Raw genomic sequence first — 13,818 nt, 5'->3', positions numbered from 1 at the left:
GACGGGACTCCTGCCCGTGAGTTGCTTGTTTTAACCACTCGAGTGCCTGAGGAGCACTACTTTTATACCCTTCCGTATCAAGAATTGAAGCATCGTCAGTCTTATTTGAATAACACTTTCATCCAGATGTTGCATCATACCCATGTTGCTACGAATGCTACGAACTGTTGGATATGTGGTTTGATGCCAGCTCATCAGAAGAAAGGAGGAACGCCGTTCATACCTCTTCCATTCTCTCATAATGGCTCTTGTAGAGCATGGTACACTTTGCTTTTTGCCACACGGAAACCTACAGTGGGACGATTACTTTTCAGACTTAATAGGGAATGTCATCAAGATAAAGATGGCTATCCACAAGCGAATGGGACAATATGGGAATGGGAAGAATATCGACCAGACAATGAATCGATCCCCTACATTTTCACGAACACCAGAGACACCGCAGGGAAGGAACAATTCGTGATTCAAGTGGCACAAGCTCAAGCGGACCTGTGTGTTCAGAGTGTGGGTTATATTCCTGTTGGTGTTAGTGACTGTATTATTGTTCTGAATATTGATGGGTTAAATAATAGTACTTTCCTAGCCTCCCATAATACATACTTTGTATGTGGGAATAAGGGTTATTATCGTTTACCAGCCGGCTGGTCCGGAGTATGCTATGTAGCATTTTTATTACCCCCTGTATTTTTAGCACCTGCATCCTATCATAAAGATTTGAAATTGTTGAACAATGTAACTGTAAATAGATATAAACGTACTCTATCTATTGATGATGTTGATCAAACTGATACTAGCTTACAGCAGTATGTTGATTTTAACTTAGGATTGTTTTTCTTTGTTGGAGCTGCCCTAAATAGTAGGAAGGTTCGAAGGTTAACGAGAGTTGTAGAGGCTGTGACGAATCAAACCGCTGCTGCTCTTGGGAATCTTACGGAAGAATTACAAATTACTAGAATTGTTGCATTACAGAATCGTATGGTATTAGATGTTAGGTTAGCTGATAGAGGTGGAGCATGCAAAATTATCGGAAGTAGTTGTTGTGTGTTTATTCCTGACCATACGCCATCAGTTTATAATGCTATTAATAAATTGCATAAAATCGCAGCTGAGATTCATACAGAAAATGGCACTTGGACCTTTTCTGGATGGTTTTGGGCCTTGATCACTACATGGGGATGGAAGGTTTTAACTGGTCTCTGCATTATTGTAGCAATTCTGTTTTCCTGTTGCATCTGTGTCCAGTGTGGTCCTTTACTCTGTTCTTTATGTGTGTCATTCTGTATTCCTCATAAGAAAGCTATTGCCAATGTCACCTATCAGAAACATTTAACCAAAGAGGTGGAAGAGATGATGAAAATTGATATATATGATGATTATCCCAATAAGCCGAATGTCTTCAGTAAATGCTGAAAGGGTTGTCTGTTGAAAATTAAAACAGCGATATGATTAAGCATTCACTAAAGACATGAATCTCCCTTTCTTAGGCCAAGTTTCTCTTTCTTATGTTGACCAATGTCTGGACTCCATTTTGTATTGTCATGTCTCCACGTGCTCTGCACGAGAAGAGTCCTATCTTCGTGTTAGTTGCTCTTGTAATCTGCCTAGTAACAGTCTATAAATAGCTCCTTTGTCCGTCTGGCGCATGCCCAGACTTGACCACATCTGTTATTAGTTAGTCCTCGCTTGACCATGTTTTCGCGGGCTTAGAGATGTGTTAACTCCGCCCACATATTGATTCTGTATCGAAAATGTCCATAAAAGGTAATGCTTTTCGCTTCATGTTGTATCCACCCACTTATGAGCCCCTCCGTTGTGTATAAAAGGGGACCGTGTACGCAAGTTCTTTGTGCTACTCTATGCAATACTGAAGAGTGTTGTATAGGTTGTAGGACCACCCTTAAGGGTTAATAAACTCTGTCTTTGTATTTGCAGTTTCCATGCCAACTTCCTTCTAGTTTTCGTTACAGGAGAGCGAACCCTTGTATTCTGTGGGCCTAGCTGGGGCCTGTATTCATCAATTGGCGCCCGTCACGTGGGGCTCATCGGCGACTCGGATGCCCGAAGGACTGGTCGTGACGAAGGTGAGGAATTTGGCTGGGGATGTGATCACTGCCAGTGGCGTTTCAAGTCCTGGCATCCCGAGGTTTACTCCTTCCCTTCCGAACACACCTTCTGGGTGGCGCCGGTCCTCGACTGAGACCTCTTCTGTCGGTTTGCCGCGACAGCCGTTTGGGCGAATTTTGGAACTTGGCAGTTGGAATCTGGACACTCTTGATTGGTAAGAACCGTTGGACGGTACTTGCTCTGAGTTTTGAAGCCTGGGTTGGCTATTTGAGTTTGATTTGTGATGACCGGTCATATTTTGTATTGATTATTGTGAGAATATATGCGTTGCAACACATATAGGCAGGTAATGTGGAGATATTTCTCCGGAGCTGTGTACATCTGAACGGCGCAAAGTTTAAGTGCCATTTTTGATAATACTGCATATTTTGCATTATTTTTGAGCATGCCTGCTTTTAGTGCACTCCGTAAGTGGTGCTGCTGCTTTGGAAACCGGTTAAACCTCGAGGAATCTGCTCCAGCCCCCCCAGAGGGGACTCCTAATAGGGATATGTATGTGAAGCATGGTCTTTCTTCTATAATGTACAGCACAGTGTGGAGGAAATACACCAAAAAGGATCCTGAGTTGCGATGGCCTTTGTATGGATCGTTTGATATGCGTAAGATTGAGTATGTGGAACAGTGTATGTGTAAACGGCGTGCTCGTCAAGACATGTTTGAATGTGTACGGTTATGGATGAAGGAAGTGCGTGAGCAAGAGAAACGTGAGAAAGCGCTGTTTGATAAAGAGCAACGGAAAAATGATCATGTGAGAGTACAGGAAGCGAAGCGTCGGGAAGAAAGAGAACTGGCGGAGAGACAAGAGAAAGAGCGTAGGTTGCAAGTCTCGGGTCAATATGCTGTCCGCCAGCCACTTTATCCTGTCCTTACTAATCTTGAAGATGATTTTTATTTATTAGATCGCTCTCCGCCCCCTTATGTTGGCGCGTCTGCCCCGAGGTCACAGGATTCTGGATCGGTTTCGGATAAGGTAGACACGCGGTCGATGTTATCAGTTGAGCGTATGGGTGAGCTTCGGAAACTTTCTTTGCGTGCGCTTAAAGGCAAGCTACCTCTTTCTGAATTATTGGAGTCTTTGGAAACGTGGCCGGATAGAGCGAAGTTGTATTTTCTTGAAACTTTTTCTGATGAAGTGATTACTGCCTTTCGGAAATATTCTGATGTTTTCGAGCCTGGTGCTGTAGTATCAGATGCTAAAGCATTACGTAACGGTGTTTTTTCTCCCTCTCAGGCACCTGATGCGGTCCGACGGCTGTTTGCATTGCGGGACGCGGTGTTTGAACTTAAAGAGAAAGCGCGCCTAAAGACAGGGGAGGAGGAGCAATCGGATTCACGTATCGGCGGCGACCAATCATCTACCTCCCACTCAGATAAGAGCGAACTAGTGCATGCTAAACCAATGCGAGAGGCGGCACCTTTGTATGTTCCTCCTAAAGGAACAGGGACTAGCTCAGATATGTCCTCCCCCGATGCTAGGGGTTATTTTGTGTATAATTGGGTTTATACTCCCTGGCATAGGGCTGATGTTATGGCATTAAAGAATGCATTGCCTGACCCCCGCAAGAATCCAGCGGCCTTTTACGAAGAAGTCGAAGGGGCCTTGAATTCTTGTACTATGACTTTAGCAGATATAGATTTGTTCTTTGGGCTTATCTTACCACCGGATATGTGGCGATCTGTGCGGAAGGTGGATGATCAAGCCACTTTCAAGGCCAAGTGGTCTGAGATTGAGGATGAGGATAGGGAGAGAAAACCCACGCAAAAACAGCCCCAGATTATTTTAGATCTCCCCGCTGCTATCTTGACCAAGTTGAAAACAATTATCCCCCCTAAAAAGATTGACTGGAATATGTTAGCCTCATGTAAACAGAAGGTAGATGAATCCGTTTCAGATTTCTTTACGCGCTTTGAGGAGACATTTCATGATTTCAGTGGTCAGTCACTTACGGATGATACGGGTCGACATCTTTTTGTTGATAAATATGTGGCGAATTTATTACCGGGAATAGCAGCTCGTTTAAAAGCGAGTGAAAGTTCTTGGTCTGCTTCGTCTCCGGCATCCCTCCTGACTATGGCTCAGTATTATGAGCGTCAGGAACTAGAAGCGAAGGGGCATGAGGAGAAGAAATCGAAAGATTTGAAAACAAAGGTGATGTTAGCACAAGTGTATGGTCCGCCTCGTCGGGGTGTCGACAGAGGTAGAGGAGGATTCTATGGTCCCCCTTCCGGACGGTCAGATGTTAATAGAAATCAATGCGCGTATTGTAAACAGTCGGGTCATTGGGCTAGAGATTGTCTGGTATTATATGCATCTCGTCAGGGACGTGGTCAGGGACCACCGAGAGGTAGAGGGGGCTTTTCGAATTTCAGAGGGAATTCTAATGATCGTGCTCGCTTTGAACCTAACGTGCAGCAACGAGATAGACCTAATGTATTTGATCGGCAAAATCAGTATCAGATGTCTGGGACTGACCGCTCTGGGTACCATGATTCGCAGCACGCATAGGATTGCGTTGGATGGGAGTTGGAATCAGTTGAAGTACCGGTTGATCAGAAGGGTCCTTATGTTTCAGCAAATGTCTTGGGTTCTACTGATCGGTTCCTAGTTGATACAGGAGCTACTCGCAGTGCACTGTCCAAACAACTGGTTCCGAGGGCTCCCCCATCTGGCTTGATGGTTACATCGGTAGGGTTTGATGGTACACTCTCTCGAAGCCCTCTTTCCCGACCCCTTGCATTCCATGTTGACCACTTTTCTGCACCTGTCCGTTTTTGCTCGCTCCGAACACCCCCGACAACATTATGGGTCTTGATATGCTTAAGCACTTCAGAGCTACGATCCGCTGCTCCCCTACTGGGGTACGTGTGATATTAAACGATAATCACCCAATGGCAGATCGGATGTGTGTGGTTACGGAGGATACTGTATTGGCTTCCCTCCCTCATTCTCTGTGGGCCACTTCGGATACTGATGTGGGACAGATGGTGATTCCGCCTGTCCACATTAGAGGGTGCGGTGTTACCGCGCCTCCCTCAGTATCGTATTTCCCAGGAGGGGGAGGAGGCACTCATACAGATTGTGCAGGATTTGATTAAGGTGGGAGTAGTGGAAGAAGTTCCCTATAATGTTTGCAACAGTCTTATTTTACCCATTTTGAAGAAAGATACCGATACCAGGGTTTATCGGTTTATCATTGACTTAAGGGAAGTGAACAAGATTGTGATACCCCAGTATCCATTGGTTTCTGATATCACGACGTTACTTACTTTGGTCCCGCCAACGGCGACCACGTTTTCAGTTATTGATTTGAAAAATGCTTTCTTTTCAATTCCTATTCACCCTGATAGCCGATATCTTTTCGGTTTCACTTTGAATAATAGGTCTTATAGATTTTGTAGAGTCCCTCAGGGTTATACAGAGAGCCCTAGTATTTACAGTCAAGCATTGAAAAGACAATTGGATTCCTTTGTTCTGCCTGATGGTGTCGCCCTTATACAATATGTCGACGACATCTTGTTGGCGGCTGACACCCCGGAGTTGTGTGAGCAGTGCACGTTATCCTTGCTTTCCTTTTTGGCATCTCACAATCACAAAGTGTCGAGGAAGAAATTGCAATTTTGTAGACCAAAGGTGACTTATTTGGGTCACCTTTTGTCTAAGGAGGGGCGTGCACTCACACCAGATCGTATTCAAGCAATTTTGGACACGCCAGTACCTTCCACACAGAAGGATGTGCGTGCATTTTTGGGTCTTGCTTCTTTCTGTAGGCAATGGATATTGGGGTTTTCACACATAGCTAAGCCATTGTTAGCACTCTTGACAAAAGACACTCCGATTCCTCTTCCCTGGTCAAATGAGTGTGAAATTGCCTTTCAGCAATTGCGACAAGCCCTTTGTTCGGCACTAGTGTTAGGGACCCCTGATTATACGAAGCCCTTTTCACTGTATGTGCACGAGAAAGATGGATGTGCATTATCAGTTTTAGTGCAGATGCACGGCGGCAAGCAGCGCCCTTGTGCATATTTTTGGGCTGTACTTGATCCTGTTGCCCGAGCATTGCCTGGTTGTTTTCGCTCGGTTGCGGCGACAGCTGTGTCAATACGCAAAAACGAGGGAATTGTGTTATCTCATAAGCTGTTGGTATTAGTCCCCCATGCTGTTGATGCCCTGCTTAATCAGACAAAGACGCAACATTTGACCAGTGCCCGTTTAACGGGATATGAGTTGACGCTTTTGGCTCCTCATATTACGTTGAAGAGGTGTGCAACGTTAAATCCAGCCACATTGTTGCCGTTCCCGGAAACTCAGTCTGAAGCACGAAAAGCACATGATTGTATTCTTGTGACTGAGGAACAGACAAAGGGTCGTATTGATCTCCAGGATACGCCCTTTGCAGATGTAGATGGAGAACTATGGGTGGACGGATCATGCCTGAAGCTACCAGATGGTACGACTTCAGCAGCGTATGCAATTACCACATTACAAACAATAGTGGAGACAGCACGCATACCGCAGAAATCAGCTCAAGCAGCGGAACTGATAGCATTAACACAAGCATGTGAGCTTAGTGCAGGATTGTGTGTGAATGTTTATACAGATAGCCGCTATGCCTTCGGAGTAGCGCACGATTTCGGCCTACTCTGGAAGGAGAGAGGCTTTCTAACGTCACATGGAGCACAGATAATGTACGGGGAGTTAGTTCACAACCTTTTGACTGCATTAACATATCCAAAGAAGATTGCTATAGTTAAATTTAGTGCCCATAAGAAGGTGGTTGATAAAATTGGAGAAGGGAATGCTTTGGCAGACCGAGTGGCACGAGAGACTGCGATGCAGCCTGGGGCTACTGCAATGTATGTTGTAAAGTCGCAGGCAGAAAGATGGCACGATGCAAGGAGAGAAGTGCTGGAAATACAGAGGACCGCTTCCGATAAGGAACGGGAGCAATGGTCCAATGATGGAGAATTAGATGATGAAGGGTGTTGGAGAAGTAAGCAGATGGATAAGTGGAAGTTACCCACAGCCTTCGTACAACCTATGGTTCAGATGGCACATGGACTAGCGCATGTCGGAGCTTCCGCAATTGTTAAATTACTCACACGAGTTTGGGAGCATCCGGAGATCGCTAGTACGGCAAAGAGGGTAGTGCAGACCTGCATGATTTGCCTGAGGTATAACCCAGGAAAGGGTACGCGAACTCCAGCAGGAGGATTTGCGACACCTACTGCACCCTTTGAGTTTTTGCAGATGGATTACATTCAGCTTGAGCGCTGTAACAATCTGAAGTATGTTCTAGTAGTGGTTTGTGCCTTCAGCAAATGGGTTGAGGCATACCCTACGAAAGACAATACTGCAATGACTACAGCCAAGATGCTATTGAAGGAGTTCTTCCCTCGATATGGTGTTTGCAGATTGTTGTGGAGTGATAATGGACCTCATTTTATAGCTGACGTTATCAAGTATGTCCTGAAAGGCCTAGGCATTACTCAGAAGTTCCATGCAGTATTTCACCCTCAGTCTGCGGGATTGGTTGAGAAATATAACGGTACTTTGAAGGTTAAGATCGCGAAGATCCAAGCTTCGACTTCTTTGACTTGGCCAGACGCTTTACCGCTGGCATTATTGTCAATTAGATCGATACCGCATTCTCCGACCGGTCTCACACCCTACGAGATTGTGTTCGGACGCCCAATGAATATTTGGGGTCCACCAAAACCGAAGTCAGTGTATGATGTACCTTGTGTAATGATGAATGATTATCTGGCACAGTTAACGGATAATTTGGTTTCTATTCATCAACAGGTTCGAGAGGCGCTCCCTGATCGGTCCACAGGTGAAGGTCATAATCTCCGACCTGGTGATCAGGTTATTATAAAAGTATTCGAAAGAACGAACAGTCTGGAGCCGAGATGGGTTGGTCCTGAGCAGGTCTTGCTTGCAACGAGGACAGCTGTGCGAGTTTCCAATCGGAAGAACTGGATCCACTCTCTGCACTGTCGTAAAGTGCCGCCTGGATTGGTGGAGCCTGCTGTGTTGACCGACCATCGAGAAATCCTGACTGCAGAGAAAGCCCGTGCTGTGGAACCGAACGACGCTGAGGAGCTCTTCCCGGACCAATCGATTCCTGGAGGAGGAAGATATCATCTCAGACCGAGGAAGTGATTTTCCTTTTTTTTGTATCTAAAGACGTTGTCAGAACGGCCCTTAGGTTAGTGAAACGGAGAGCCAATGTGGCAAGGGGGGTGATCAGCCCTGCATTAGTGTAGTGACACCCGTCTTGGCCCGCTGGTGAAGAAATCAACGGCTGCCTAAGGGGAAGAGTTCTGACAAGCTTTTAGTTTCCGGAAGATATTGACTCTTTATTACAAGATGGAAAAGAAGAAGATTCTTTGTGCGACGAGTTTTATTATCATTGTAGCTATTGTTGGTATAACCACATGGTTTGTTGAAGACGGGACTCCTGCCCGTGAGTTGCTTGTTTTAACCACTCGAGTGCCTGAGGAGCACTACTTTTATACCCTTCCGTATCAAGAATTGAAGCATCGTCAGTCTTATTTGAATAACACTTTCATCCAGATGTTGCATCATACCCATGTTGCTACGAATGCTACGAACTGTTGGATATGTGGTTTGATGCCAGCTCATCAGAAGAAAGGAGGAACGCCGTTCATACCTCTTCCATTCTCTCATAATGGCTCTTGTAGAGCATGGTACACTTTGCTTTTTGCCACACGGAAACCTACAGTGGGACGATTACTTTTCAGACTTAATAGGGAATGTCATCAAGATAAAGATGGCTATCCACAAGCGAATGGGACAATATGGGAATGGGAAGAATATCGACCAGACAATGAATCGATCCCCTACATTTTCACGAACACCAGAGACACCGCAGGGAAGGAACAATTCGTGATTCAAGTGGCACAAGCTCAAGCGGACCTGTGTGTTCAGAGTGTGGGTTATATTCCTGTTGGTGTTAGTGACTGTATTATTGTTCTGAATATTGATGGGTTAAATAATAGTACTTTCCTAGCCTCCCATAATACATACTTTGTATGTGGGAATAAGGGTTATTATCGTTTACCAGCCGGCTGGTCCGGAGTATGCTATGTAGCATTTTTATTACCCCCTGTATTTTTAGCACCTGCATCCTATCATAAAGATTTGAAATTGTTGAACAATGTAACTGTAAATAGATATAAACGTACTCTATCTATTGATGATGTTGATCAAACTGATACTAGCTTACAGCAGTATGTTGATTTTAACTTAGGATTGTTTTTCTTTGTTGGAGCTGCCCTAAATAGTAGGAAGGTTCGAAGGTTAACGAGAGTTGTAGAGGCTGTGACGAATCAAACCGCTGCTGCTCTTGGGAATCTTACGGAAGAATTACAAATTACTAGAATTGTTGCATTACAGAATCGTATGGTATTAGATGTTAGGTTAGCTGATAGAGGTGGAGCATGCAAAATTATCGGAAGTAGTTGTTGTGTGTTTATTCCTGACCATACGCCATCAGTTTATAATGCTATTAATAAATTGCATAAAATCGCAGCTGAGATTCATACAGAAAATGGCACTTGGACCTTTTCTGGATGGTTTTGGGCCTTGATCACTACATGGGGATGGAAGGTTTTAACTGGTCTCTGCATTATTGTAGCAATTCTGTTTTCCTGTTGCATCTGTGTCCAGTGTGGTCCTTTACTCTGTTCTTTATGTGTGTCATTCTGTATTCCTCATAAGAAAGCTATTGCCAATGTCACCTATCAGAAACATTTAACCAAAGAGGTGGAAGAGATGATGAAAATTGATATATATGATGATTATCCCAATAAGCCGAATGTCTTCAGTAAATGCTGAAAGGGTTGTCTGTTGAAAATTAAAACAGCGATATGATTAAGCATTCACTAAAGACATGAATCTCCCTTTCTTAGGCCAAGTTTCTCTTTCTTATGTTGACCAATGTCTGGACTCCATTTTGTATTGTCATGTCTCCACGTGCTCTGCACGAGAAGAGTCCTATCTTCGTGTTAGTTGCTCTTGTAATCTGCCTAGTAACAGTCTATAAATAGCTCCTTTGTCCGTCTGGCGCATGCCCAGATTTGACCACATCTGTTATTAGTTAGTCCTCGCTTGACCATGTTTTCGCGGGCTTAGAGATGTGTTAACTCCGCCCACATATTGATTCTGTATCGAAAATGTCCATAAAAGGTAATGCTTTTCGCTTCATGTTGTATCCACCCACTTATGAGCCCCTCCGTTGTGTATAAAAGGGGACCGTGTACGCAAGTTCTTTGTGCTACTCTATGCAATACTGAAGAGTGTTGTATAGGTTGTAGGACCACCCTTAAGGGTTAATAAACTCTGTCTTTGTATTTGCAGTTTCCGTGCCAACTTCCTTCTAGTTTTCGTTACAGGAGAGCGAACCCTTGTATTCTGCGGGCCTAGCTGGGGCCTGTATTCATCAGCAGTCCTATACCCGCTGTCACAAGAGTATCAGCATGAGGACTGCAATCCCATACCCTCGGTCACAAGAGTATCAGCGTGATGAACTGCAGTCCTATACCCTCGGGTACAAGAGTATCAGCGTGAAGAACTGCAGTCCCATACCCTCGGGTACAAGAGTGTCTGTGTGAAGAACTGCAGTCCCATACCCTCGGGTACAAGAGTATCAGCGTGAAGAACTGCCGTCCCATACCCTCGGTTACAAGAGTATCAGCGTGAAGAACTGCAGTCCCATACCCTCGGCTACAACAGTATCAGCGTGAAGAACTGCAGTCCTATACCCTCGGTCACAAGATTATCAGCGTGAAGAACTGCAGTCCTATACCCTCGGGTTCAAGAGTATCTGTGTGAAGAACTGCAGTCCCATACCCTAGTTTACAAGAGTATCAGTGTGAAGAACTGCAGTCCCATACCCTCAGGTACAAGAGTATCAGCGTGATGAACTGCAGTCCCATACCCTCGGTTACAAGAGTATCTGTGTGAAGAACTGCCGTCCTATACCCTCGGTCACAAGAGTATCAGCGTGAAGAACTGCAGTCCTATACCACCGGGTTCAAGAGTATCTGTGTGAAGAACTGCAGTCCCATACCCTCGGTTACAAGAGTATCAGTGTGAAGAACTGCAGTCCTATACCCTCGGTTACAAGAGTATCTGTGTGAAGAACTGCAGTCCCATACCCTCGGTTACAAGAGTATCAGCGTGATGAACTGCAGTCCTATACCCTCGGGTACAACAGTATCAGCGTGATGAACTGCAGTCCTATACCCGCGGTTACAAGAGTATCAGTGTGATGAACTGCAGTCTCATACCCTCGGTTACAAGAGTATCAGCGTGAAGAACTGCAGTCCCATACCCGCGGTTACAAGAGTATCAGTGTGATGAACTGCAGTCTATACGGTACAATAGTATCAGCGTGATGAACTGCAGTCCTATACCCGCGGTTACAAGAGTATCAGTGTGATGAACTACAGACCTATACCCTCAGTTACAAGAGTATCAGTGTGAAGAACTGCAGTTCCATACCCGCGGTTACAAGAGTATCAGTGTGATGAACTACAGACCTATACCCTCAGTTACAAGAGTATCAGCGTGAAGAACTGCAGTCCTACACCCTCGGTTACAAGAGTATCAGCGGGAAGAACTGCAGTCCCATACCCTCGGTTACAAGAGTATCAGTGTGAAGAACTGCAGTCCCGTACCCTCAGGTACAAGAGTATCAGCGTGAAGAACTGCAGTCCCATACCCTCGGGTACAAGAGTATCAGTGTGAAGATCTGCAGTCCTATACCCTCGGTTACAAGAGTATCAGCGTGAAGAACTGCAGTCCTATACCCTCGGTTACAAGAGTATCAACGTGAAGAACTGCAGTCCCATACCCTCGGGTACAAGAGTATCATCGTGAAGAACTGCAGTCCCATACCCTCGGGTACAAGAGAATCAGTGTGAAGAACTGCAGTCCTATACCCTCAGGTACAAGAGTATCAGTGTGAAGAACTGCAGTCCCATACCCTCGGGTACAAGAGTAACTGTGTGAAGAACTGCCGTCCTATACCCTCAGTTACAAGAGTATCAGCGGGAAGAACTGCAGTCCCATACCCTGAGTTCAAGAGTATCAGTGTGAAGAACTGCAGACCTATACCCTCAGTTACAAGAGTATCAGTGTGAGGAAGTGCATTCCCATACCCTCTGTTACAAGAGTATCTGTGTGAAGAACTGCCGTCCCATACCCTCAGTTACAAGAGTGTCAGTGTGAAGAACTGCAGTCCTATACCCTCGGTTACAAGAGTATCAGTGTGAAGAACTGCAGTCCTATACCCTCGGTTACAAGACTATCAGCGTGAAGAACTGTAGTCCTATACCCGCGGTTACAAGAGTATCTGTCTGAAGAACTGCCATCCCATTCCGTCTATTACAAGAGTAGCGCTGCCTTGTAAATAAGGAGGGGAATACCTTATTGCCACCAGAATGCCTTAAAAAGTGATGTTCTCGTGGTGATAGCCCTTGTAATTATGTCCTTTTATTCGGTTTGAAACAAACCATAAAAGTACAAATATAAAACACAGCATGTAAAGGTGAATGCAATGTGCAAAGAATAAAACCATGACAAAGATACAATATGTGTACATAGAGAAAGAAAGTGACTGAGTGCAATAAGAACAAACAGTACAGTACATTTCCTCTCCTTCACACAAATTGATTTGGCATGTGAATTTGATGTTACATTAATTTTCCAAGAATTCGCCTATGCTTCTACACTGAGGCCCTGAATCTGTAAATGATGTGACACACCTGACCAGTCTTAAGCAGCTGAGGGAACTCAAGTGCACCCTCACATTTCTCTATGTTAAATTACGTAATAAAAGTTTGAGTAGGCATGTACGCTGAGCGACATGTAGCTCACAGAAGATAAACAAATGAAGTTGTAATTGTTGAAGCACTGAATTGCGTGCACATGAGAGTAAATCTTTACTGGTTTGTACGTTGGAGGGGGTAAGACCCCAGAAAATGAGCCAGTCCAAGCCTCAACCTAGTCATCAGAACCTCCGATTTACATTGTACCCTTAGCAAGTATGGTTCAATAGTTGTTGAGTGTCTCAGTGGAAGATGTGACGCAACTGATAGTTTCTTTAGGTCTGCCTCCCATCTCTTGGCTACTATGAGTCTCAAGAGTTCACCTTTGACTGCGGCTTTGTCTGATCGATTAGTTGTTAACGGGTTAGCACACAAATCACTCCTGCTAATAGCATGAGGATCTTCTGCAATGTATGCGAGCCATTTGATCTTGTCGACTCTTGACAATTTGAGGCAGTCCGAGTTTACAGTATGTCAGGGCTGCTTCTGGCTGGAGCAGACTGATAGCCGTAACAGTGTGGGTGCCTGCCTCAGTGTACCCCAAATACTACAGGCCTAGTTCTTCGTGCACTGGTAGAGATGGAACAGAATGAGGAAGGGACAATAGTCTATGATGAAATCTATTTTCACTGATTTGTAATTCGGAGCAGTCTTGGTATCCCCATACACCCACGCCATAGATGGCGTTCGGACGGGCCTGGCTTTATAAATAGTTATGGAGGCATCCAGGGCCCTGGACACCAGCTTGGCTGCAGCTTTCAACACAGCAGCCAAGGCTTGCTTTAACTGGATTGTTTGTATGTTCCTTTGGTCCTGCCAAGTGATCTTATTATCGAA

The 13,818-nt window shown here is 44.9% G+C and overlaps 1 protein-coding gene across 1 annotated transcript in view; it reads right to left on the bottom strand.

The window, feature by feature from the left end:
* LOC146863548 (uncharacterized) overlaps nucleotides 1–13,818 on the bottom strand; it is a 550,315-nt gene that overhangs the window by 240,090 nt on the left and 296,407 nt on the right. The window lies entirely within an intron of this gene.

The sequence above is a fragment of the Triturus cristatus genome, chromosome 2_2 (genome assembly GCF_964204655.1).
Source record: "Triturus cristatus chromosome 2_2, aTriCri1.1, whole genome shotgun sequence".
Taxonomy (NCBI): Eukaryota; Metazoa; Chordata; class Amphibia; order Caudata; family Salamandridae; genus Triturus; species Triturus cristatus.
The sequence above is the reverse complement of the archived record's forward strand: the minus strand, read 5'-3'. Positions and strand labels throughout refer to the sequence as shown.